Genomic DNA, 23,415 nt, shown 5'->3' on the forward strand with positions numbered 1-23,415 from the left:
ATTCACACTTAAACGTTGACTCTTTTTAGCACATGTAACTTATATCTGTAATATTTTCTTTAACTAATAAAATAATTAAATATTTTACGGCAATATTTTAATACAAGAGGGCTAACGTTATAATACATGCTGTGAGTAGTCTATTTGAGGTAAGTTACATGATAGGCCGAAGTATTTACATGTTTTAAATTAGTTTATGATATGTAGGCCTACGTCAGGTAAAGCGTGATTTACCTTAGTATACAGTACGTAAAGTGTCGTAACGTTAGTTAACGACGAAAATGTCATTTCTGTCACTTAAAAAAATGGATTTATAATCTAATTTCAGATCAAATGCACCTTTAATACACGAATAGCAACGTCCATAACAAGAATTGTCTCTACCTGCTAGATAATTTACAACCAAACGGTGTTTTTAACCGCAGATTAATACCCAAGCTCAGCAGATCCTTTCCTCACGTGCACCTGCCTGATTGATTAGTCGTTTGACGCATGCGCAGTTGCGCACAAAGCCACAAGACGCACTTTCTGTAAAAAAAAAAAAATCTTCGCAAGCAGTTTTTTTGCTCGACGTTTCTACTATTACTTTAAAGACCATAAAACGATTACTGATTTTTTAATGTCAGAGTGTATTAAAAAAGACACTTCGAGGAGGATATGCAGCCATAAAATCAACACGTTGTTAATATTAGCCTACACATACTGTGGCCATACTGCACCTGTTTCAACAATCAAGGTAAATAAAGATATCTTTACATTAACTGTTTGATGCCTCGTCCCCAATGAAGCTTTATTAATTATGCAAAATCATGAATGTGGATATTTACAGAATATTATTCCAGCTGTCCAACTTTTTAGCTACAGTGATTTGTGCTAAAAATGCTGATGTTGTTGAAAAATAATAGATTTATCAGGATATTTTCCTTTAGATATTCTTAGTAGACATACGTTTTTGTTATGAAAGCCCTTTGATTAGTGTGTAAGTGGTTGACACTTCAATAATGAACATGTAGGCTTGTTTGACATCATTTATTAGATGTAATTGATTGGAAAAGTCCAAGGTAAACCTGAGCAACTGTATCCCAGACATCATAAATCGTAGCGCACTGTTGCCTCTAGAACAGGGACATCCAGAATTAGATCACAGTACGTGATGAATGGAGGCATTAATTGAAAATCGTCACTATAGGTGCACAACATATTGAGATTTTGGCACAGAGCCTTGCGTGCAAGATAAGGTGTGGAGAGAAAAATGAGAGTAAATGAGGAAAAATGGAGAAAGGAGGCGACGAGAAGGACAATAGGCAAATGAAGGACATACAATGCCTGAAATCTATAAAGTCTATGGCTTTGCCATTTTTTGAGTCATTGATTTCTCTAAAAACTAATAGGCTAATTGACATGGATTAATTTAAATGTAACCACTTTTATTAAGTGGCTGTAGAAATACAAATAAACTCTTGTACTTCAATAATTTATGCTTTCTAAATCCAATGGTGTGTTGAAAGGGATAGTTCCACAAAAAATGAAAATGCTGTTTTCCGCTGTTATACAACTTTTTTTGTTTGTTTTTGACATGGTAGTTAGGTGGTTTGCGCTGTCCCCTCAAAGCAGGAAGGTCACTGTTTTGAGTCCCGGCTGGACTAGGAGGCCTTTCTGTGTGGTGTTTGCATGTTCTCCCCATGTTTGCATAGGTGTCCTTCAGGTAATCCAGTTTACCCCACAGTCCAAAGAAATGCGGTATAGGTGAATTGGATAAACTACTGTATATTGGCCGTAATGTGTGAAACCTTTTCTGTAAACTGTTAAAGGCATCCATAAAATTTACAGTAAAAAACAGCTGATGTGGTTGCCAGTATTGTATCGTTAAAACACAGTACAATCTGTAAAATACATTTTATTTTTATAGTAACACCCAGGGGCATCATGGTGGCACAATGGATAGCATGGTTGACTCACAGCAAGAAAGTTGCTGGATCGAGCCTTGCCTGGGTCAGTTGACATTTCTGTGTAGAGTTGGAAGAGCATTCGCTGGGTAAAACATATGCTGCATAACTTGGTGGTTCATTCCACTGTGGCAGCTCCTGGATAATAAAGGGAAAAGGGTGAAAAAGAAAATGAATAAATGAGTAAACAGCTATGTTTAATTAATTTATAATGTTAATACAGCAAAGTTTTGAAGTACTAAAATCACCACTTAATATCCTGTTACACAACAATTTGATTATGAGAAAGTCATGATTAGGGCACCGGTACCTGTGTAAACAGTATGTACCGGACCGAATATGCATATGAACTTAGGTGCCTAGGACGTAGGTACACGTTGTGTCACACTATCTCTAAACATTTAATTCTAAACAACTTTGAGGGATACGGACACCGTCTGCGATGTTAGGCGTTCCGCAACACGGGAACTTATGCATGTAGGCAACGTGCACAGTACAGCGCATCCAGTGAGCGGCTCCCTTCAGATTCATCAAAACACATAATCGCATTCATCAAATTTGCTTAAACTAAGCATTCTAAAGCATGGCTATGTGTTACATGCAAGGATTCTGACTCACCAAAGTTGCTTGTAAGGGGGGGAAACACGTCAAACTTATTGAAACAATTGAGGGCACAGGGAATCAACTTAAAGGCAGAGGAATGCAGGAATGTCTTAGACAGCTTGAAACACCTAGTACTTTCATTGACTATGTTTACATGGACACCAATACTCTGATTTAATGTCATTAAGACAATACTTTGATTACGAGTCAACCATGTAAACATCTATTTTCGATTACCTTAAAGGACCACAGACATCTGCGTCACGAAATGCGGAGGTTTTTTCTCTCCATTCGGCGTGCGGTGTCAAATTCTATTAAAACAACACTCTTCTGCCAGTAGGCCTACTTACTTCATATTCTTATCCAATACCTTAGCTATGATGGGGCATGAACAATATGTTGCTGAATGAAAGTGAAAGTGCCGAACTGCAGTTAAAGTCGAAAAGTTACAAATAAAAAACACAAAATTACATGAAACTCTGGAGAAAATGTGGATAGTGTGGTGATGCAATAACTTTAATTGAATTATGTGCTATAACACGTAAAACAGGATCATAAAAGAAACATTTAAAGAGCAACTCATGTAAACACCTTAATCATATTGTCTTATTCAGATTAAGGCAAATAATTAGATCACTGATGTCCATGTAAACGTAGTCACAAGCCCCAACCCTGGAGATAAGGTGTTCCTTGATTTTGATGACAGCCTTTCCACAGGTTTGTAGTAAGCTAATGTAATGTTAATTGGGTAATGCAAATCTTATATTCATTCTAACAAATAAATAATCAAAAGAAATAAATGAATTCAATTCAAATATATAAAATATGCATTGATGTTTACTTTAAACTTTAATTATACTGTTCAATTAAAATGTTTAAAATATATTTTTTGTCAAATAACACCACCATAATTTTGTGGCTCAAAAGTGTCAGTTCAGGCGCCATTTTGGCACCGGATATAGATTTAAAAAATTTAAAAAGAACCATAGTAATGCAACAACAAGCATAAAAAGTGAAATGTCATGCAGGGAATTCTTAGAAAGTCAAAACACTTACTGTATATATTTAGAAAACTTTCTGTAAACCAGGTTATGGATTTGTTATGGCCACAGTGTGGTATTTATTTAATAAGGCTATTTTATTTTAGGCAATATTGTGATATTATGCATTCAAAACGGTATGCTAAAATTGCTTTAGCATTGCTTGTCAGTGTTGTTTTAAGCGGCTGGTATGGCTAACCCCCGATCACAGTGAACAATGTAGTTTTGGCCTACTCCCTCTTTTGCTATTTAGCATAATTAATTTGATCAGCCTACAGTAAGGCTCAGCGCTTTCATGCCTCCTGCCACTGTTAATCATATTCATGTGCTAACTGGACAAACGACAGACTTCACGCTGGACTGACCGGGACCAAACAATGCAATTAATTTTGTCGTGGTTGGGATCATAACTAGCTTGAGATGTGATGATGAGTACAATATCATTATTTGTAATACAAAGACATTGCATATAGAGCTATTTTTAAAAAGTCCACTTCAAAACTGAGTTTCTGTATTTACTGGATTTAAAAGGTTTATGTGTTTGAGAAAAATGTTACAATTTGGGTAATTTTAAAATCGTTTGATAACATTTCTTTCTAATAGTAATTGAATATTGTCCTTTAGAGCACAATTGGCAAATAATTGTTGGCTTTGAGTCACTTTTATTTCACCAAATAGTGATTTCTTACCTCAGTTAAAACATTGCTAATGTGTCATAAAACATGATATTTGTATTGAGTTGAGTTGAGTTGTACTTTATTGTCCTTTTTCAGAAAATTTGTCTTGGACTCAAACAGCATATTTGTCTTTGACTTAATACACATACAAAAGAGACAACATGTAACATTTACCAACATCAATGAGATTTAAAAGACCTTCAAGGTAGTTTACCATTTACAATGCTAATTGATACTGGTATAAATTATTTCTGATTATAATGATTATTTTTACACAAAGGAACTCTTTATCTCTTCCTCGATAGCAGTACGTCATACATTGGAAATAAAACGTGATTTAGATCATTTGCTAATTATGCATTGCTAAAAACCAACAACATGTTGACTGAATGGGGTATATGCTGAAGCATGCTAATAGGACTTTTAATTTGCCATTAACCTGTTAAGCACTTCGGGCGAGTTGAATGACAATGCAAAATCCGGTGCGTTTAAGGTCTGTTTTCTTTAAAAATCAGCGATCTCCACTAACTGAGTGATATCCGATTTAAGGTGGGTCTCAGATTGTACAAGCACTGCATTAAATTACATTTCCCCCGCCATATCTTTATAGTATGAGCATTTATTTTACCCCAGTATATTCAATGGAGCTTTTGCATTAGCCTGCCGATTCTGACGGGCGTATGCAAGTAAACAGCTTTTTGTCTCGTTTTACGCTTGAGCAACTAAATAAATGCTAAAGTTTATTTAACTGAATGTATTTTAATGACATTACAACATCGATGCTGTAAGGAACCGTATAAAATGGGAAAAAGTTCGCAATAACAGGTCACCGGAAGTGTATCCGCATGGGAACAGCACTAGTTCGGCATATACCCTATTGATATATGGTACATTCTACCAGAAATAAAAACATAAATACAGTAAATAAAGTATTTCTTTTACTTTATTTAGGATTTTTTTACTTTATTAAAAACACTTTACAAATGTACAGACCCTGTCATTCTCCTTGAACTTATACAGCTTTAATAGTTTTATCCTAAAACTGTTATTTAGAAAAAAAATACTTCAGAAATAGCAAGTTTAAGTGGTTATCGTTCACATAATTTGAATAAAAACATGAAACTATAAAAAAAAGCCTACAAATAAATACTACAGATATATAATACAAATAAATGTACAATTGTCCCCATGTTTCTGTCAGTCCTGTCACTTTTGCATTAAATTGAACATAAACTGTGTGCAATACACGTTTAAGGCTATGACTGACTCAGAAGTGACATAATGTGACTGAGGAGAGGCTGACAGTGATCAAGGATGCATTCTGTCATTGAATTGTATGATTTTATGCTTGTTTTTGTATGATTTTTGGAGAACAAGCTTTAGTCAGGCCCTGTCACATTTCTTATGTGAAAATGTACATATGTTAAAAATGTCTTGTAGAATGTCCCAAGTACTCTCTTTCACCAATCACTTTCATGGCAATTATAACAAGACGTGCAAGTTGATTGAACTGAAAGACTTCCATACCAAGCCTGCATACCATAATTTGGAAAACTTCCCAAAACTGCTTGATAAAACAACAAGATGAGGATTTTTCTTACACCAATCAGTCGAAGCATTACAATTGCAATGAATGACAAGATTTCCTATTTAAAATTTGGAAGAAATGAAATCAGTACCCAGCAGGTGAAGGTCATCAACATGACGTCAGATTGACATTGTGCCCCAAAGTCAAGGAACGTTGCTTTTTGTTTGGAAATGAAAATCAGGTTGACGTCAGAACCTGAAGTCAGGCCGATGTCAATGTCCAACTTCGGCCAGACGTTCCATTTTGGTTACGTTCCAGTGCAACCTAAAAACAACAAAATATCAGTGTCTAATGGTGCTACAGCTTGACGTTGTGTGGACGTCACCAATATGACATCTAATAGATGTTGGATTTTGGTTACCATACTTGACGAACAAATATCACTGTTTGAAGTCAATATGACATTGGTTTAAGATGTTGGCCCAACATTGTCACTTTCCAACACAACCCAGAATCAACAACAAAATATCAACGTCATTTCACATCTTTATTGGATGTCAAAAAAACATTGTCAAAAAAAACATTGCCAGCATAGATGCTGGCAACCTAAATCTAACCCAGTATTAACATCATATGACGTCGTGTGCCTGCTGGGTAGTTTACTGAATAAAATTGTGTTTTTTCCAAAACATAACAAAGAGAAACTAAAATTATTTAAATTTATTAAATTATATATTGGATTTTTAATATATTTTTTATTACTTTTTTAGCAGAATGTTCAATAATAAACTTTTTAATGTCAAGATGAAGACTACAGCACAAGCACAGTTAAATTTCTGGTTAATTTTTAATTTAGAGTTACAAACTCTCTTAAAAGTTGTCACCGTGACTCAGAAAAGTTCCCGAGGAGTCATGAAAATCAAAAAATGAAACTTCAAAACGACAAAATGTCTTTAGAGCTAGTTAAAAAGGTGTTTGTTTTTTGCATATTTAATTGGACAGACATTATGTTTTTCATTTTGGAAATGGAGCGCTGTGGAAACATATGTTCACCAAGCCCCAGCAGATGTCCATCGCAGAGCTGCGGCACAAACCCAGAAAAAGCATGCGGGCATCACAAGCACTTTGAGCTAGCGTGCCACGGGCATGCTTCACTCTGGCTGTAACATCTCCATCGTGCTCATCCGAGACATTCGTGATATTTCAAAAAAACCTAGTGAATCTGAACCTTACCAAATTGTCATCCAATACGGACGAATCAGCAGGGGGCAAAAACAGTGAAAAACAGTAAATGGGGGGGGGGAAGCTAAGATGCTCGTATTCACAACACATTCATGCATATGAATAACGGCGGGTGAGAAGGAGAGTCGGCCAGAAAAGAAACAGAATATGGAAGTGTTGCCATCTGCAGTGCGTCTCGTGTTTGGCAGCGGCGTCCGCTTGCCCCCCTTTCACAGCGAGCGCAGATTAACAGACAAGCAGAGCTGTCTGGCAGTCACACTGGCCTGGTGTAGCGCCGTCTTCCCCCCCAAGAGATGGCATTAAAAGAGCCTCTGCACTTTGTGATACTGCCACTGTTCTGAAAACAACACCTTTCGCAAACTCAAACGTTGGGAGATTTCCAAAATCACCTTTCTGCTTTGACAACAAAAGTGTATTTTAGCTCTCTGATCGGATTTTCCCCGAAGTCCTTGAGTTACGCAAGTTTCTCAGTTAAATCCTGATATATACGGAAATGGGAAATAGTTTTGGACCTTTGTTGTTTTACTGATGGTTTAACGGCCATATTTAATACATTCAGTCATTTATTTTCCTTTAGCTTAGTCTCCAATTTATCAGAGATCAACACTGTGGATATGTTTTACACAGCGAATGCCCTTTTAGCTGCAACCCAGTACTCTCATTCACACACATACACATACACTACAGCTAATTTAGTTCATCCAGTTCACCTATAATGTATAACTTTGGACTGTGATGGAAACCGGACCACTCGGAGGAAACCCACATGAATACAGAGAGAACATGCAAACGCCACACAGAAATGCCATCTAGCCTGGAATTAAACCAGCAACTTTCATTCTATAAGGCGACAATGTTAACCACTGAGCCACCGTGCCACCCTTATATTTACTACAAACAAAAAAACATAGTTTAAGTCTTGTGAAAGCAGAGTTGGAGAGAGATGGAAGAATGAGCCTTTATGAAACATGACACTGTTGGCAATATTGTCTGAATTTACAGAATCGTGAATTCTAAAAAAGTTTTTAATCTAACTTTTAATCCATTATGCCAGTACTTCTGCACTCTTTTGTAATGGTTTAAGTTTTCTGCACAATAATGATTCCAAACACACTACACTGTAAAAAATAAATAAATAAATAATAATCAATACAATCTTATGGCAATTCGTAACTTCTTGATTCTGTGGCTAATTCAAATAAATTCGTATGATCTCATTCATACATTTTACTATGACTTGCTCATCCCCCAATGACCATTAGGTTAAGGGGCGGGGTTGGGTGCCATGTCTCCTATTTAAAATCGTACATTTTCATACGACTAAACTCATAAGAATTTATACAAGTTGGCCACTAAACTGACAAGACGTAAAATTGTTACATTTTCTTAAAAGATCAGGCTGTTAATATTATATATATTCGCTAAAAAGCAATTTTCCATATTTTGTGATTTATTTTTGTTTTGGTTGCATTATGGGACTTTATCTTTTCTCCAACAACCTTTAGGACCAAAATAAAGTGAATAAACTGAATAAAGTGTTTTTTATTGACATTTTTAATAGCTTGAAGTGATAAATTGCCTGGTTTGCTGTTGCAAATTACATAACAAAATCCCGGTAATAAATTTACAGTTGAAGTCAGAATCATTAGCCCCCCTGAATTATTAGCCTCCCATTTATTTTTTCCCTAATTTCTGTTCAGCAGAGAGAAGATTTTTTTCAACACATTTCTAAACATAATAGTTTTAATATCTCATTTCTAATAACTGATTTATTTTAATTTTGCCATGATGACAGTAAATAATATTTGACTAGATATTTTTCAAGACACTTCTACAGCTTAATGAGGCTTAACTAGTCGACAGTAACAGTTTCAACTGAGGAGTTCATGAGTAGTGCCTCTCCAAGTAAAGTCATGACATACTTATACATTAACAGCTCATGAGTTCATGTTGGTTACATTTAGCTTAAAATGAAATGTTAATTAATGCATTAATTAACATGTACTAACAAGTTTTAAGGAAGCCGTTATCCACACATGAACTTATATGACTCATGTTGTAGTTAAAATTAGTTCGGCATTAGTGCGCACCTTTACTCACCATAATTCATAATAAGTAATGTTTAGTTTACATATTAATAAATCATTATTTGTGTACTGTTTGTTTACTGTTTATTGTTTTAAACTAATAAAAAAACAATAAAAGACACCTTTAAACTGCGGATGGTTCAGTTCTTAACAGAGCAGAGATCAACATCCCATAAAACAATTCATAACCCTAAATAAACAGAAAAACACATGGGAATCACACAAATTTAGAAGAAACACAAGAGTTTGACCTGTACAGAAAAAGAAAATGATAACAGCATAAATCTAAAGAATTAAACTGGGAGAGCCTGATCACATTTATTCAGAACACTTTAGGACAGTCTCCCAAAAATAACTGTTAAATTTGTGTTTGGTGCCAAGAGAGGTCACACTAAATACTAAAAAAAATATAGCTTGAAGTCATTTTGCTCTTTTTCATTTCTCATTCTGTGTACATTTAAGCCTCTATAATCTATACAGAAGACCTAAAGAGACTGAATTTATTTGAAAATGGATAAATAATGTGCAAAATCCTTAGGCTAGTGTTTAGCGACTAAGCTAATGCGCTTACTGATTTTGTCTGGCCTATAGGACATTGTTACCTCCTCGTAAGGCTTCAGGTCTGGTGTCAGACTCTGGAACAAGCCTGGATTTGGACACCGGGGCCAAGACTTAAAGAGTGTCACTGCTGGCCTGTAAAGTGATTCTTCTTACATCCAGCCGTCTTTCGGGTTTAAATGTTAATAGGTAGCATCGCTGTCCAAGATCAGTGTTGAGGCCCAAGAAACCTAAGGCCTGAAAAGGGTTGCTAAATTTTTAATACATGTATGTGTGGTTTTGCATTGAGCGTTGGGGCTCATGTGGGCAATGTAGGTTTGAATCCATGTTGAGATTTCGTTTTTAGCTGCATTGTTTTCTGTCCTTACACACTGTTGTTAGAAATAAAAGTGGATGGGTATTTTTGTTCGTATGTATAAAGGTGTTTTGATTTTAAAAATGGGTAAAAATTTACTTTTTCAGGTTTCAAACAAATTATGAAAAATTAGGGATGCATGATACACAGTGCTCAACATATATAAGTCCCCCCTCACAAATTTTTCTTTTAAATTCATATTTTTAATAGGATGCTATACAATATTATATTTGTGCATAAATATTAGACTAGTCAGTACTGAAGCCAAATCTGGAGCTAACAAAATAACAAAAAACTTGTACAGCTATATTTATGTTAGAGAACAATCTTAATACAAATTTAAAGAAGAGGAAAAAACTGAAGACAATTATCAAATATTTAGTTGAAATTTTGAAGGTTATTATTTTTTATTGCAATATTTTGCTTTAATTTAATTGTATTGTCTTTCAATTTCTAAATATGTTTGGTGAATAAAGTATAATTTTAATAAATATATTTGTTTAATGAATCCATTGATACATTGCCATTGCCAATCCAAAAATACATTGCTTATTCACTGAGAAATGGCTCAAAATATTCAATTTTAAAATGTGGTGTATTCGGTTATGCTGAGCACTGTATGGGCTGCCATATTAATATTGACAGATAAATGCTTATTTCCAATGTTACTGATGTCAGATGTCAGCACACTAAGAAATGTTTGCATATTAAAATGTAAAGTTATTTATATTATTTTTGCTGACCGTGATAATTTTGACTGTGACAGTACCTCTCACAGGACTTTTTTTTTGGGAAAAGGAGACATTAGAATTGGAATTTGTTAATGATTTCACAAAAAGAAAGATTTTGATGTTTCTTTGCGGTTTCCTTTTTTGTGCAAATATGGTTTTATCTACTGTATTTGTTTGCCTCAGAAATAAATTGTGTTAAGATTTGTATTTACTGTCTTGTATTTCAGTTACTGACTTCCAAATATCAGTTATCTTATGCTCACTTATGACCGAACACAGAACTAGCATTTGACTTTTATGGTATTTATGTCCTATTAAGGTACTCGATGTCTACCTGTTACCAACATTATTTAAAATATGGTTGTGTTTAAAAGAAAATAGAAACTATTAAATGTTTGCAAATGTTTAAGAGGTATACAATCATATTAAGATTTCTCTTGGCTTGTATACATAAGTAATGTAGAATGTAAATTAAAATTCAAGCACTTTCAACCAATTATTATTTAGTAGCTAAATCTGTTTTTTTTCACACACAATTTCTCTCCTTTTTCCAGTACTGGGTTGCAGCTGGAAGGGCATCTGCTGTGTTAAACATATGCTGGATAAGTTGGTGGTTCATTCTGCTGTGGCAATCCCTGATGAATAAAGGGACTAAGTTACTAAGGGACTAAGGAAAAGAATAATTGAATGAATTTCTCTTCTCAACTTCGATTGTTTGTTTGTTTGTTTGTTTGTTTGTTTGTTTTAAAGGTCTTTCAAACTTAACACTATTAAAAGATTAATATTTTATCAATTTGTTTTGTGTCAGCATTAGCTAAGATTTGAAAATAAGCACCTATTTAAAGGGATAGTTCACCCAAAACTAAAAATTCTGTTAATTAACAAACAAACGTTTTGTTTGAAACCGGTTGGAAACCAGTAACCATATTATTATTGTGTATTCTTGCTAAGGAAGTCAAGGTTAACCTATTTCTAACATTCTTCAAAATATCTTCTTTTGTGTTTAATAGAATAAAGAAACTCATAAAACTTTGGAACCACTAAATAGTGACCATGTTTACATTTTAGGTCATCTGTCCCTTTAAATACTAATATTTTACTCGTGACATTTTTTTGGTTGCATTTAAAATGACATTTTAGTCAATATTTTACCTTCCAATAGTAAGGCCACCATCCAGTCACTGTCCATTATTATGTAAAACACTGCTGGCTACAAATGTTTCAAACTGTGTAAAAAAAACAGTAGTGTAAGCTGGAAGGCAGCCACTGAGGGTTGTATTGGAGTGGTGGTCCATGCCCAGAATGCCCTGCAGTGAAGCAGTTCAAATCACTTTGGAAAGAGACATTGTGTACCAGTTTATTTGGCAGCGAGCACTACTGTACCGCATTGAATTAGTATGTGTGCTCTGTTTAAGCCATTTTATTGGTTCGTTTGGGCCGTATTACATGGCATTGTAAGCACTAAAAGGTTCCTCCCATTGGCCGCCTGTCACATAATGCTTTGCTGCACATCTAAATGTCCCTATTGCGCGACATAGGTGATTATGGAAGATTAATGGCGAGTAATGGTACGAGGGACTGTGACTCTGTCGCAGGAGGGATGGCTTCATTAGTTGCTGCTCTTAATTAGCGTAATTACCCCAAGCTTGTCCTCTTTAAACGTTCAATTATGCATCTAAACCTCTCCCTCTGCTCACATCGCTCAATGTACAGTAGTTGCAAAGGAAACAGTTTAGTTTGCTGGTCAGTCCTGCTTTTCAGGAGCTTTTGAACTCCTGTTTTTCAAAGTGAATGTGCCAGCATTGTAAGTATTTTTATTATCATTATTTGTAAAGTATTCAAAAAAAGCTATTTCAATTTTTCCTAAATCACATATTTTAGAAATCATGCTAAAATTAGATATTTAGTACTCAGATCATCCTGTGAAAAACTTTTTGAAATGGTTTGACAGGCGTCATTGGAAAGATTTAACAGTTAAAGTTTAATTCTTTTGTGATGGAGAAATTGAGTGGTTTGTGATGGGAGAATACATTGATCAATTAATCAATCAATCAATAAATACATAATTTAATTAAGTATAATGCCTAAACAAGATATTATTTGTTATTTAGTAGAGTAATATATTTAAAGAATTTTTTAAGCTTTAAATTTAATAATCAAAAGATTCAGTAATAATATGTTAAGTGTCGTCTTTGAAAAAAAAACATCAATCCAAAAAGCTGTATTTCAAAGGATTCAGAGCAAATCTTTTGTTGAAGGAAAGATATTGGGTCACACTTTATTTTAATGGTCCATTTCTTGAATGTAAGTTACAACCTGCATGCCAACTAATTCTCATTAGATTATAAGTATAGACTGTTAGGTTGGGGTTAGGGTACGTGTAAGCTGACATGTACTTGCAGTATCAGCAGATATTAAGCAGACAATCTATTAACACTCAAATGGACCATTAAAATAAAGTTTTACCAGGTATGGTCCCATAATACAATTCAAAAGCACAAACAACATTCCAAAAAAGAAAAAAAAGAAGAAGCAGAAAATATGGTAAAATGCTTATGGCTTTGTTCCAAACGGTTTAAAATGTCACATTTCCTGAATTATAAAAAATGCCTTTAAATCACAACATCTTTTAAAAATCCATTGGTGAAAATTAATAGAAAACTAATATGGTTAATTTAGATTTTTATGCTGACTATCACTGACTGTGTTTACATTAACATCAGTAGTCAAATTATTTGCCTTAATCTGAATAAGACAATAATATGATTAAGGTGTTTACACGAGTTCCTTTGTGAATGTTCCTTTCATGTTCCCGATTTACATGTTATATCACATAATTCGATTAACGTCATTGCGTCAGTACGCTATCCACATTTTGAACTGCTGGAAGAGTATTGTTTTATAGGAATTTGATACCGCATGCCGGATGGGAGAAAACCTCCCCATTTCTTGGTCCACATGTCTGTGATCCTTTACTGACTCGGTAGGTGCGGAGAATAGTGTCAAACAGCTATCCTGTCGCAAAACACAGTGAAAGTCCTACATGATGGTAATAGTTTGATTAAGGTGTTTACATGTCTGTAGTGCACTTGAATAATTAATCCACATGTATTCATTTGATTTGTTCTGTTTAGTTTGATTATGACCGTAATCAGATTACATTAATTAAAAATTGCTGTTTACATAGACTCTTAATCAGAGTATTATCCTAATCGTATTAGAATCAAGTTATTGGTGTTCATGTAAACATACTCATCATGTCTCAATTTGTGTTGAGGGTGCATACTCGTGAGGAAGCATTTGACGGGCGTTTGCGTAATTGTGGTACAACGAAGGCTGTCTCAATTCGAAGGCTTCTTTTAATTCATGCTCAAAAAGCTTTCTTCGTTTCCTGCGTAATGAAGGATTCAACCTGTGGGTCCTTCGAGGCCTGTATCCAGTGTTAGTTACAAAGTAACTAGTAACTGTAATTAAATTACTTATCTGCTGAAAATGTAAAGTAAGGGATTACTTTTCAATTTTGTGTAATTACAGTTACTTATTCTTGCCTTAAGTACAGTACATATATTGGATGCTCTTTTAATCATTTTCTTTTCGGGGTAGTCCCTTTATTAATCAGGAGTTGCCACAGTGGAATGAACTACCAGCTTATCCAGCATATGTTTTACGCATATGCCCTTCCAGCTGCAACCCAACACCAGGAAACATATTGGACAGTTCTGTATAAATAGATCTATAAAAAATATTTTGTACAGCAACTTAAAAGGTTATATTTTTTAAGATGGTTTTAGAAACAATAAATTGTGTAAGAAATAATAGCAATAAATGGTATATATAAAATATACATTGAAAAGTTTAATCAAAATTTGGTTTAACTTTTGTTTTTAGCATTATTATTGTTATAAATAAAGCTAAAAGACACTGTTACACATTTACAGAAATAAAAAAGAATTATTGGATTTTTTTAGCAGTATTATTGTAACTCTGAGCATGATGGACAACTGAGTTGAGGATTCATATGCAGTTATTTATTAATAAGAGTAGTAAGACAGACAATGGTCAAAACAAAAGCATAAAGGTAACCTAAGATCATAATCAAAAGCAGACAAAAGATCAGGCTAGGCGGCAAGAAATCAGGAACAGGAAAACAAGGCAAGGATCTAAACACTGAAAGACTAGACAGGATTAATGCTTCGTAATGATAGAGGATAACCAAACAACTCAAAGACTCAGCAAAGTGTGTGCAAGAGAGGTGAATATAAAGTCTAGGTTATCGGTCTATGATGAGTTACCAGCTGTGTGTATGTGTGTAATCAGCGTGTGAACTGCAACTGGTGTGCGAGTACTGGTATGATTTGTAGTTCATTTGGTAGCTGATTTGTAGTTCTCCAGCGATCTGCATGGGCCTGATCCTGGGTATGACTATTAATGAGCCAAGTTGATAAATTACTTATCGAGTAATCAAATTGCTTTTCAGACAAAGTAATTACAAAAGAAACTTAAGTAAAATTTTAATGATGTTATTAGCAAATAGTAATTCATTACTTAAGCTGCGGTCACACTGTGAACCTTTCTCCCCATAGACCTCCTACATGCATGTGAATGCGTCAGACCAGAGACGCAAGCTCAACCTTTGCAGTTCGCTGCGTTGGAAAGTTCAAGCTTTGTGAACTCTGACCTGCGAAATTGCATCACGTGACTGCTTGAGACCAATCGAGGATCAAAACATGACCTCTCTGGATAGAAATGTGAATCATGGTCCAATTGCTCGCTTTTTAAATGTCTAATCATCTTGTTTAATCTCACCTCTTTTCACAGCGCCGTATGACAGAATTTTGCATGCACAAACTCTAGTGTGACCACAGCTTTATTTGAGGTAACTTATCTATTACTGCCTGGAATATCCCAACACTTATTGGATGCTTTCGGCAACAAGACATTTTTAAACAAAAAAAAAATCTGGATTACAGGTTTAAATGTATGATTTACAGTAGGTTTCCGTTTAATTTAATATAAATCCCAAACGCATGTTAAAAATTAAAAGACTATGATATTTTGATATTTCTTACTATGATGTGTTTTTTATAGACAGTTTACATTTTTTATGTACACATGTATGAGCCAAGGGAAATATATTTTGTTTGGAACTACTTTGCTTGCCTTTTGATCGTAAGTTATAAAGTAGTTGTGAGAAAAAGTCACTTGGCGTTACTGACACTCATTAACAGCATAAGCATTACAAAATTCACCACAATTTTTCCAATATTTGATTAAATATTATTAGCATGGTATTAAGTACCCATTCAAAAAGTGTAATTCTATTTTATTTATACATTTTTAATCAGAGCCTGATTTGTCACCAGATTTGCCTTTAGTCAAACCCAAGCAATGATGTTTGACGTCAGATATTCTCATTTAATTTTCCTGCTGTTCCATGGTGCATTGAGACAGATGCTGGTTAATATGTGGTTAAATGACATGATTAAAGAGAGCCGTCAACAGAAATGAGTTAACTTCATTAGTTTGTGTCCTTAATTGGTTATGTGTTTTTGTAAAGACTTAAAAAATTCCCTCTTTCATCCTCTGTCAGATTGAAACCCATGTATATGTCCGCTAAAACTTTCAATTTCGTCCAATGCCCTAGTTCCCCCAGTGTGAGAGTCTACTATTGGCCTTTGTGTTCGCTCGGTCACTTCAACTTCCCCTTGTCCTTTAACCTAGATGTGTGTGTGTGAAATATAGCCAAAGGACTCTTCCATACTGAGCATCAGAATTTCAGGCCTGAAATTAGCATAGGCCAGCAGATGCTCTTAGCGAGAGCTCAATGGCCTTTCTGAGGTATTGCCTCAGGAGGTAGAAAATAAATTATATTTTTCTCTGTTTTTGGCAACTAGTCTGGACTTTATATTTGTGTTTGGTCTCAGAGAAATCTCAGGTGTCTTGTCTTTTTGATGCCAATTTAAGGCTGCTTAATCTCCATTTTGTCACTAAACCCCCAATTATTTGATATTCCGGCAGATTCTGAAATGATTGTAAAGCTCACATTTAGATTTGATTTGCTAAAGCATTACAAACATGAATTGTTCCATAATTGAAGAAGTATAATGATATGTAGTTCTTTGTTTACAATTTTGTAAAACTATTTTGAGTCTTGGTGCTCAGCATATGCAAAAAAAAAACTGTTATAAACAATTAAATTATTAAAAATATGTATGTAATCTGATTAACATTTCCTCATCGTCATGATCATACGGTCAACGTTTACACTCTGTTTTCCATCCAATAAAAGTGAATGATGACTAATCAAATCAAAGCAGCTTCTAACAATTGTCTTTATTAACCTCAAAAAAATAAAAATTTGATTTTGTAAGCAGACCAACACCTCTAAAAAGAGCTACAAACTTTGATTTAGTCCAGCCTGATCTGATGACGTTTTACATTTTGTCAGCTTAGTGGCTAATTTGTTCAGTCCTACGAAAATGTACTATTTTTAAAAAGGAGGCATGACACCCAACCCTACCCCTAAACATAACCGTTATTAGGTGATGAGCAAATCGTACTAAATTATGCAAATGAGATCAAAGAAATTCATATGACTTAGACACCAAATCAAAAAGTTACAAGTTGTCAAAAGATTGCATTTAGTATGACTGAAATTTGAAAACAGGTTGCAAACTCATGACTATGAATGCATAAGCTTAGGATAAGAATATTTAATACAGTTAATGAATAAATATGGTTGTAATATGGGTTTTGTTATATTTAAATATAAAAAATACACTTCAAAGTTAAAATATAGGGCAGCACGGTGGCATAGTGGTCAGCACTGTGCCTCACAGCAAGATCACTGGTTTGAGTCCCGGCTGGGCCATTTGGCATTTCTGTGTGAAGTTTGCGTGTTCTCCCTGTGTTCGCGTGGGTTTCCTCTGGGTGCTCCGGTTTTCCCCACAGTCCAAAGACCTAGCTATAGGTGAATCGGATGAACTAAGTTGGCCTGGGTGTATGAGTGTGTGTGTGAATGCGAGAGTGTATGGGTGTTTCCCAGTACTAGGTTGTGGCTGGAAGGGCATAGACTGTGTAAAATATACTGTATGGCAGAATAGTTGGTGGTTCATTCACCTGTGGGAAAAGCTGATAAATAAGGGAGCAAGCCGAAGGAAAATGAATGAATTTTAAATATGCATTTCATATTTTGTCATATTTTCTTATATTGACGTTTGCAGTGATACTCGGATGAGACAATCTTCATAATTGTTCCTGTAAGTTTGCTTTGTTGACTAGTTTTGTTTAACTAACCACAGCGACCTCTTAATCACAGTCATATCCATGAATTAATGCGAAGCACAATTATTGCTCCATAATATGACCCATTAGTCAATGAAGACGGGGGCTCATTGACTCCTGCGCATGACTGCGTATTCACCACATGCTATATTTATTCCTCCGTTCTTTTTTTCTGGTTAGTTTCACTCCTTCATCCTAAATGCATGCAGGTCAGGTCAACCATCCAGTAATTCCACCATGACCAAAAAAAAGAAAAGATGCGACAACCATATGGACGGAACACTGGGGGCTTCGGGCAGTGAAGAGGAAGAACCTTGAGCCGGTTCAACTGAACGGAGCAAGCAGGGTCTCAGCGTACCCCTCCTTCCTCCCAAAAGCCTTTTCTTCCCCCATGGTATCTCACCCTGAAGCGCTGGAGCTCATGAAGACCGTGCATGGGGAAACGTGGAAGGGGGAGGCAGTGCCTGCCAACAGCAGGTGTTGGTCCATCCTTCGGGGAGCAGGCAGCAGGCTGGGTACTGATGTGTGGCGAGGAGAGGGGGCCTGGCAATCTGGTGCCGAGTGCTGGAGCGTCTGGATAGGCAGATAGAAAAGGATTCAGGTTCAGATGTTTCGACGGTCCAACCGCCATCAGAAGCACCATAATCTTCATTTTTTTAAAACGCAAGAACATGTTGTCACCTTTGAAGTTATGTGTCATGGGAAGGCCAATGGTTCTATTTTTTTTTTTTTTTTTTGGCCGTGGTCACTCTGTGCTGGCTGGAGCGCTATCAGGCTTCTGCAGCTCCACTTGAATGTTGCTTCCAACTGGCCCCTGCTGCAATCCCATCAGCCTGCTTCTAGGTTTGGCATTTGAGCTAGAAATTGGCCCTTGGCCCCAGTAAAAATTCATGAACAACTGGCTTTGTTCTAGTTCTTTCCCTACTTGCCAAATGCTGAGGATATTTGTTTTGGTTTTATGTGTGTCTGATAGAGTGTCTGATGATAGTGAAAACATCACTTTATCTTAAGGTACAGTTCCTGATATTAACAAACAATTAACAATGTCTTTTAACTCACTAAAATCCCAATTTCCTTATTAATAGTTATTTAGGTAGTGTTTGGGATTATGTATTAGGTAGGATTAGGGATGCAGAATAAGATCATGCAGAAGATGTACTTTATCAGTACTAAGAAACAGACAATATTTTATTAATTGGCAGATAATAAGCCAATAGTGAAAATTGGTACTGAAGTTAAAGTGGTATCTAAAGTCTTAAGCCACAACAATCACTGGTGTTTTAGCTAAGTTTTAAAGATTTTACTATTAAATTTAGATTTTAGTGTCTTTTTTTAAAGATTCCTCAAGCACTTCTCTAAATTTTTCTTTAAATATGCAATTTTCCCTCGTCTGTTTAGGTGGTCCTAATTTTCAGGTCTAGACTGTGTGAAGGCCAGTTCATGAGTCTTGTGGTTTATAAGCATTCATTTATTCATTCATTCATTTATTCATTCATTTATTTATGTTGTTTTTGGCTTAGTCCCTTTAATAATCTGGTGTTGTCAAAGTGGAATGAACCACAAACTTACCCAGCATATGTTTTACGCAGGGGATGTCTTTACAGCTCCAACCCATCTCTGGGAAAACATCCATACACACTCATTCACACTCATTCACTACAGACAATTTAGCTTACCCAATTCCACTATACCACATGTTTTTGGACTGTGGGAGAAACCGGAGCACCCAGAGGAATCCCACGCGAACATGGGGAGAACATGCAAACTCCACACAGAAACGCCAACTGACCCAGCCGAGGCTCAAACCAGTGATCTTGCTGTGAGGAGACAGCACTACCTAGTGCGCCACCGCGTCACCCTGGTTTATAAGCAGTTCCTCCAAATATTTCTCTATTCTCAGAGATAATCTCTGTATTAGTGCTTTGAAATATTGAAGAAATTAAATTTGATATTTAAAAAATGTGTAACCAACATGTTTCAAATTGATTTTTTAGAGGGTTTAAGCTGCCATTTGGGATTGGGCTGTTATAATTTTTTCTTTAGGTAGAATTTTTGACAGTAATGGAAAAAAGGCTGTGATAGAAGTACATGCATTCAGTAAGGATCTTCATAAAATGTGTGGCATTTTAATAAGATCATGCAGAATATGTACTGTAGCTTATCAGTACTAATAAACAGCTAATATCTTATTCAAAGGCAGATAATAGGCCAATACTGAAAATTGGCACTGAAACTAAAAAGTGGTACCTAAAGTCTTAGGCCACAACAATCACTGGTGTTTTTGCTCCATTTTAAAGAATTAACTCTAAAGTTTTGGTCTCGTTTTTAACGATTCCTTGAGCACTTCTCTGAATTTATCCATTAATATGAATTTTCCCCATTTGTCCAGGTGATCCTATAATATTCAGGTCTGGACTCTGTGTTGGCCAGTTTGAGTTTTGTGTTATATCAGCAGTTTTGTCCTCTAAATTTGTCTCTATTCAGAAGACAGAGAGATAATCTCTGTATTAGTGCTTTGCAATATTGAAGAAAAATGTGATAGCATGCAAAATAATGCGATATTTGATATGAAATATGATATTTAAAAAATGTGTAACCAACATATGTTTCAAATTGATTTGGAGGAAAGCATCATTACAACTGCTGTAATTATGGATTTTAACAGTGTAAACAAACAAAATAATGATCTCATTCATCCATTTTTATAAGTTGAGTAGTTCATGTTTATTTTGTTTGTTTGATTTTGTTTAAGATTTTTTTTAAGTACCCCCTGTTTCCTCTATGCCTAGACTGAATTAAGGTGAACTTTGAGCAAAGTTTAATCAATTAGTCAACACAGCTTTATTCTACAGAAATGTCAATTTTTAGAGGGTTTAGGGTGCCATTTGAGACTGGGCTATCATAAAGCTTTCTTTAGGTAGCACTTTATTTCATTTTTGACAGTGATGGAAAAGAGGCTGTGATAGAAGTACACATAGTCAATAAGGATCTTCATAGATTGTGTGACATTTTAATTACATTAAGTCTATTCATCCCTGCTTTGTTTCAGTAAATAGGCTGACCTAACCTAACCAAGGTCTATGTTTGCAATATGTTTATAATGCATATTCGTGCTGCAGTTGCTACAATGAGTCTTTAAAGGTTGCTGAGGACTGGCATGACCATTCAGTCTGAAGTATATTACAATTTGCTCTTCATTTCTTCAAGAACCCCTGAATTATTGATTTGTTCATAAAGAGTAATTAAATATCAAGCATCCCAATCATACTGAGATTATTGCGACAATTTAGAATAACTCCAGGGCCAGCAATTTAAATCCTTTAAAGGTTCACACAGTATTCTGTGGTGATTATGCTGTTAGGATTTATTTGGAGAAATAATAATGGGCACAGAAATATGCTATATTTGATATGCAGAGGAATATTGGCAGCATAGCTTAAATAATTAGGAAAAATTACAATTTTTATTTCAATTTACACTCTTTGAAGCCTATCTGCCATCTAAAACATATGCCAGAGTAATTAGCCATTCAGCTGGTCCATGGTTCATTCCGCTGTTGCGACCCTTGATAAATCAGTGACTAAGCCGAAGGAAAGTGAGTGAGTGAGTGAGTGAGTGAGTGAGTGAGTGGGTGAGTAACATATCTCTTATGAAATAACATTACAGTTTTAAATAACTATTTTGTTCTATTTATACAATAGAAACTAGCTAACATATATTAAATTATAAATATAGAAAAACTTTATGCTCCTAATATTTTAATTGAAATCAAGATATTTTTCTGGGCTCTATCGATAATTAAAAAAAAAAAACATTTCAAACAACTATTTTCATTAAATACTTTTTCCAAAGGTCACGACTGTATTCATCTGAACAATGACACTTTCTTTTGTCATTCCTGTGAGCTCTCGTACTGTGACCGCACACTGTGAAAAATCGTATTTATAAACTAAAATATAAAACTAATTGTTGCAGGCCTAACATAAAATATTATATCAATGAAACATAAACATTCTTTCAAGCTAGCAACTTTTTTGACCATGCTGTCTTTCACATTCCTGCTTGCATCTAGATTGGTCATCCAAATGATGAAAAGTTTTACCGTAAACAATGTATTTTGTGAAAATACATTTTGGTTAGAACAATTTGTTTGATTAGAATAATACATTTGATTAAATAGATTACACGAGCTGGATTCACTGGTCAGATGCACTAGTAGCACATTGAGTGAGTGACATGTTTCTTAAGAAATAATATTACATTTTTAAATAACTATTTAGTTCTATTTATAACGTTTCTATTTGAAAATAGCTATTATATATTAAATTATAAATTAAATAATGAATTGTTTTAAATGATACTATCCCAGCGTAATATACAAAACTAGATTCTGGTATATATTAAAATCTAAAACTTTTTTTATTCCAAACTTTTTTCCGAGGGTCGTGATTGAATTCGTCTGAACAACAATGACGCTTTGTTTTGTCATTCCTGTGAGCTTTCATACTGTGACCGCACACTGAGAAAAATCTTATTTATAAACCATACGTTATGAAATAAACAGCTTTGTTGTTTTTGTTGTACGACACCGTTGGCTCTGCTCAAGCCTCAGTGTCATCAAACATTCAGACAAAGGCTCTGCACTCAAGAAGCCGCATGCTATCTCGAGTCATCAACTGAAGACAAGCCATCCGCGCTTTCCAAAATGGCACGGAGAACTAGCGCTGTGTCTTTGGCTTTAGAGTTGTTGTGGCTGTCATGTTCAGCAAGAACCATGTGCTGTGTGTAAGACTGCCATATGATGGGGAACCTGTCCAGCTTGAGATGGCTCCTGTCCCATGTGGGCAACCCAACCCCCCCTTTAGCTATCCCACTTTAGGCTTGTAAGTTTTTTTTTTTGTTTATAATTTTTTTTTATGTGGTACCACACATTGACACAACAAACAGAATGGGTTTTCGTGGTGATTGTGGCCAGGCTGGTTGTGAACAGTGGCTGGCAGCAAACTTGCAGTCTGGCTGAGGAACGCCGTGTTTGAGGAGCAAAATCTGTTTTCATGTCCGCACAGCTCACAGCCAGGTCTTAAACCGCAGCCAATATCTCCGTTCTCATAGTGTCCGGCCACATTCGCTGCTGTTTCTTATCTCATTCTGGGAGTTGTGTCTGTTTATTTGGAGTGTTGTGCACATGTGTCCATTTGCAAGTAGGATTGAGTATTGTTTGGGGTTTAATACGCTAATGTTGCCAAATCGATACTTTTAAAATGGTACGCTCTAAAAAATGCTGGGTTGAATCTTGAGGTTAAATGTTGGGTCAAAACAAGCACAATTGTATTAAAAAGTGTCATTTAGGTGGCGCCAATGGTC

The 23,415-nt window shown here is 35.3% G+C and overlaps 1 protein-coding gene, 1 long non-coding RNA gene and 1 other non-coding gene across 19 annotated transcripts in view; 1 reads left to right on the top strand and 2 right to left on the bottom strand.

Moving 5' to 3' along the window:
• Positions 1-508, bottom strand: part of nfia (nuclear factor I/A) — a 226,351-nt gene extending 225,843 nt beyond the window's left edge. For 14 of the 17 annotated variants that reach the window (XM_073936548.1, XM_073936533.1, XM_073936544.1 and 11 more), the window contains exon 1: positions 385-508. The gene's annotated coding sequence lies outside the window, so the exon portion shown is untranslated. The remainder of the gene's footprint in view (positions 1-384) is intronic. The other 3 variants (XM_073936551.1, XM_073936542.1, XM_073936552.1) reach the window with 1 other exon arrangement.
• Positions 472-11,261, top strand: LOC141380100 (uncharacterized). The gene is made up of 3 exons (XR_012397545.1): positions 472-736; positions 1,588-1,705; positions 9,715-11,261. It is a non-coding gene; the product is annotated as an uncharacterized lncRNA (long non-coding RNA).
• mir2194 (microRNA mir-2194) lies at positions 5,845-5,954 on the bottom strand. The gene has a single exon (NR_030666.1). It is a non-coding gene; the product is annotated as a microRNA mir-2194 (primary transcript).
• Positions 11,262-23,415: the final 12,154 nt, after the last annotated feature.

Source organism: Danio rerio, chromosome 22 (assembly GCF_049306965.1).
Source record: "Danio rerio strain Tuebingen ecotype United States chromosome 22, GRCz12tu, whole genome shotgun sequence".
Taxonomy (NCBI): Eukaryota; Metazoa; Chordata; class Actinopteri; order Cypriniformes; family Danionidae; genus Danio; species Danio rerio.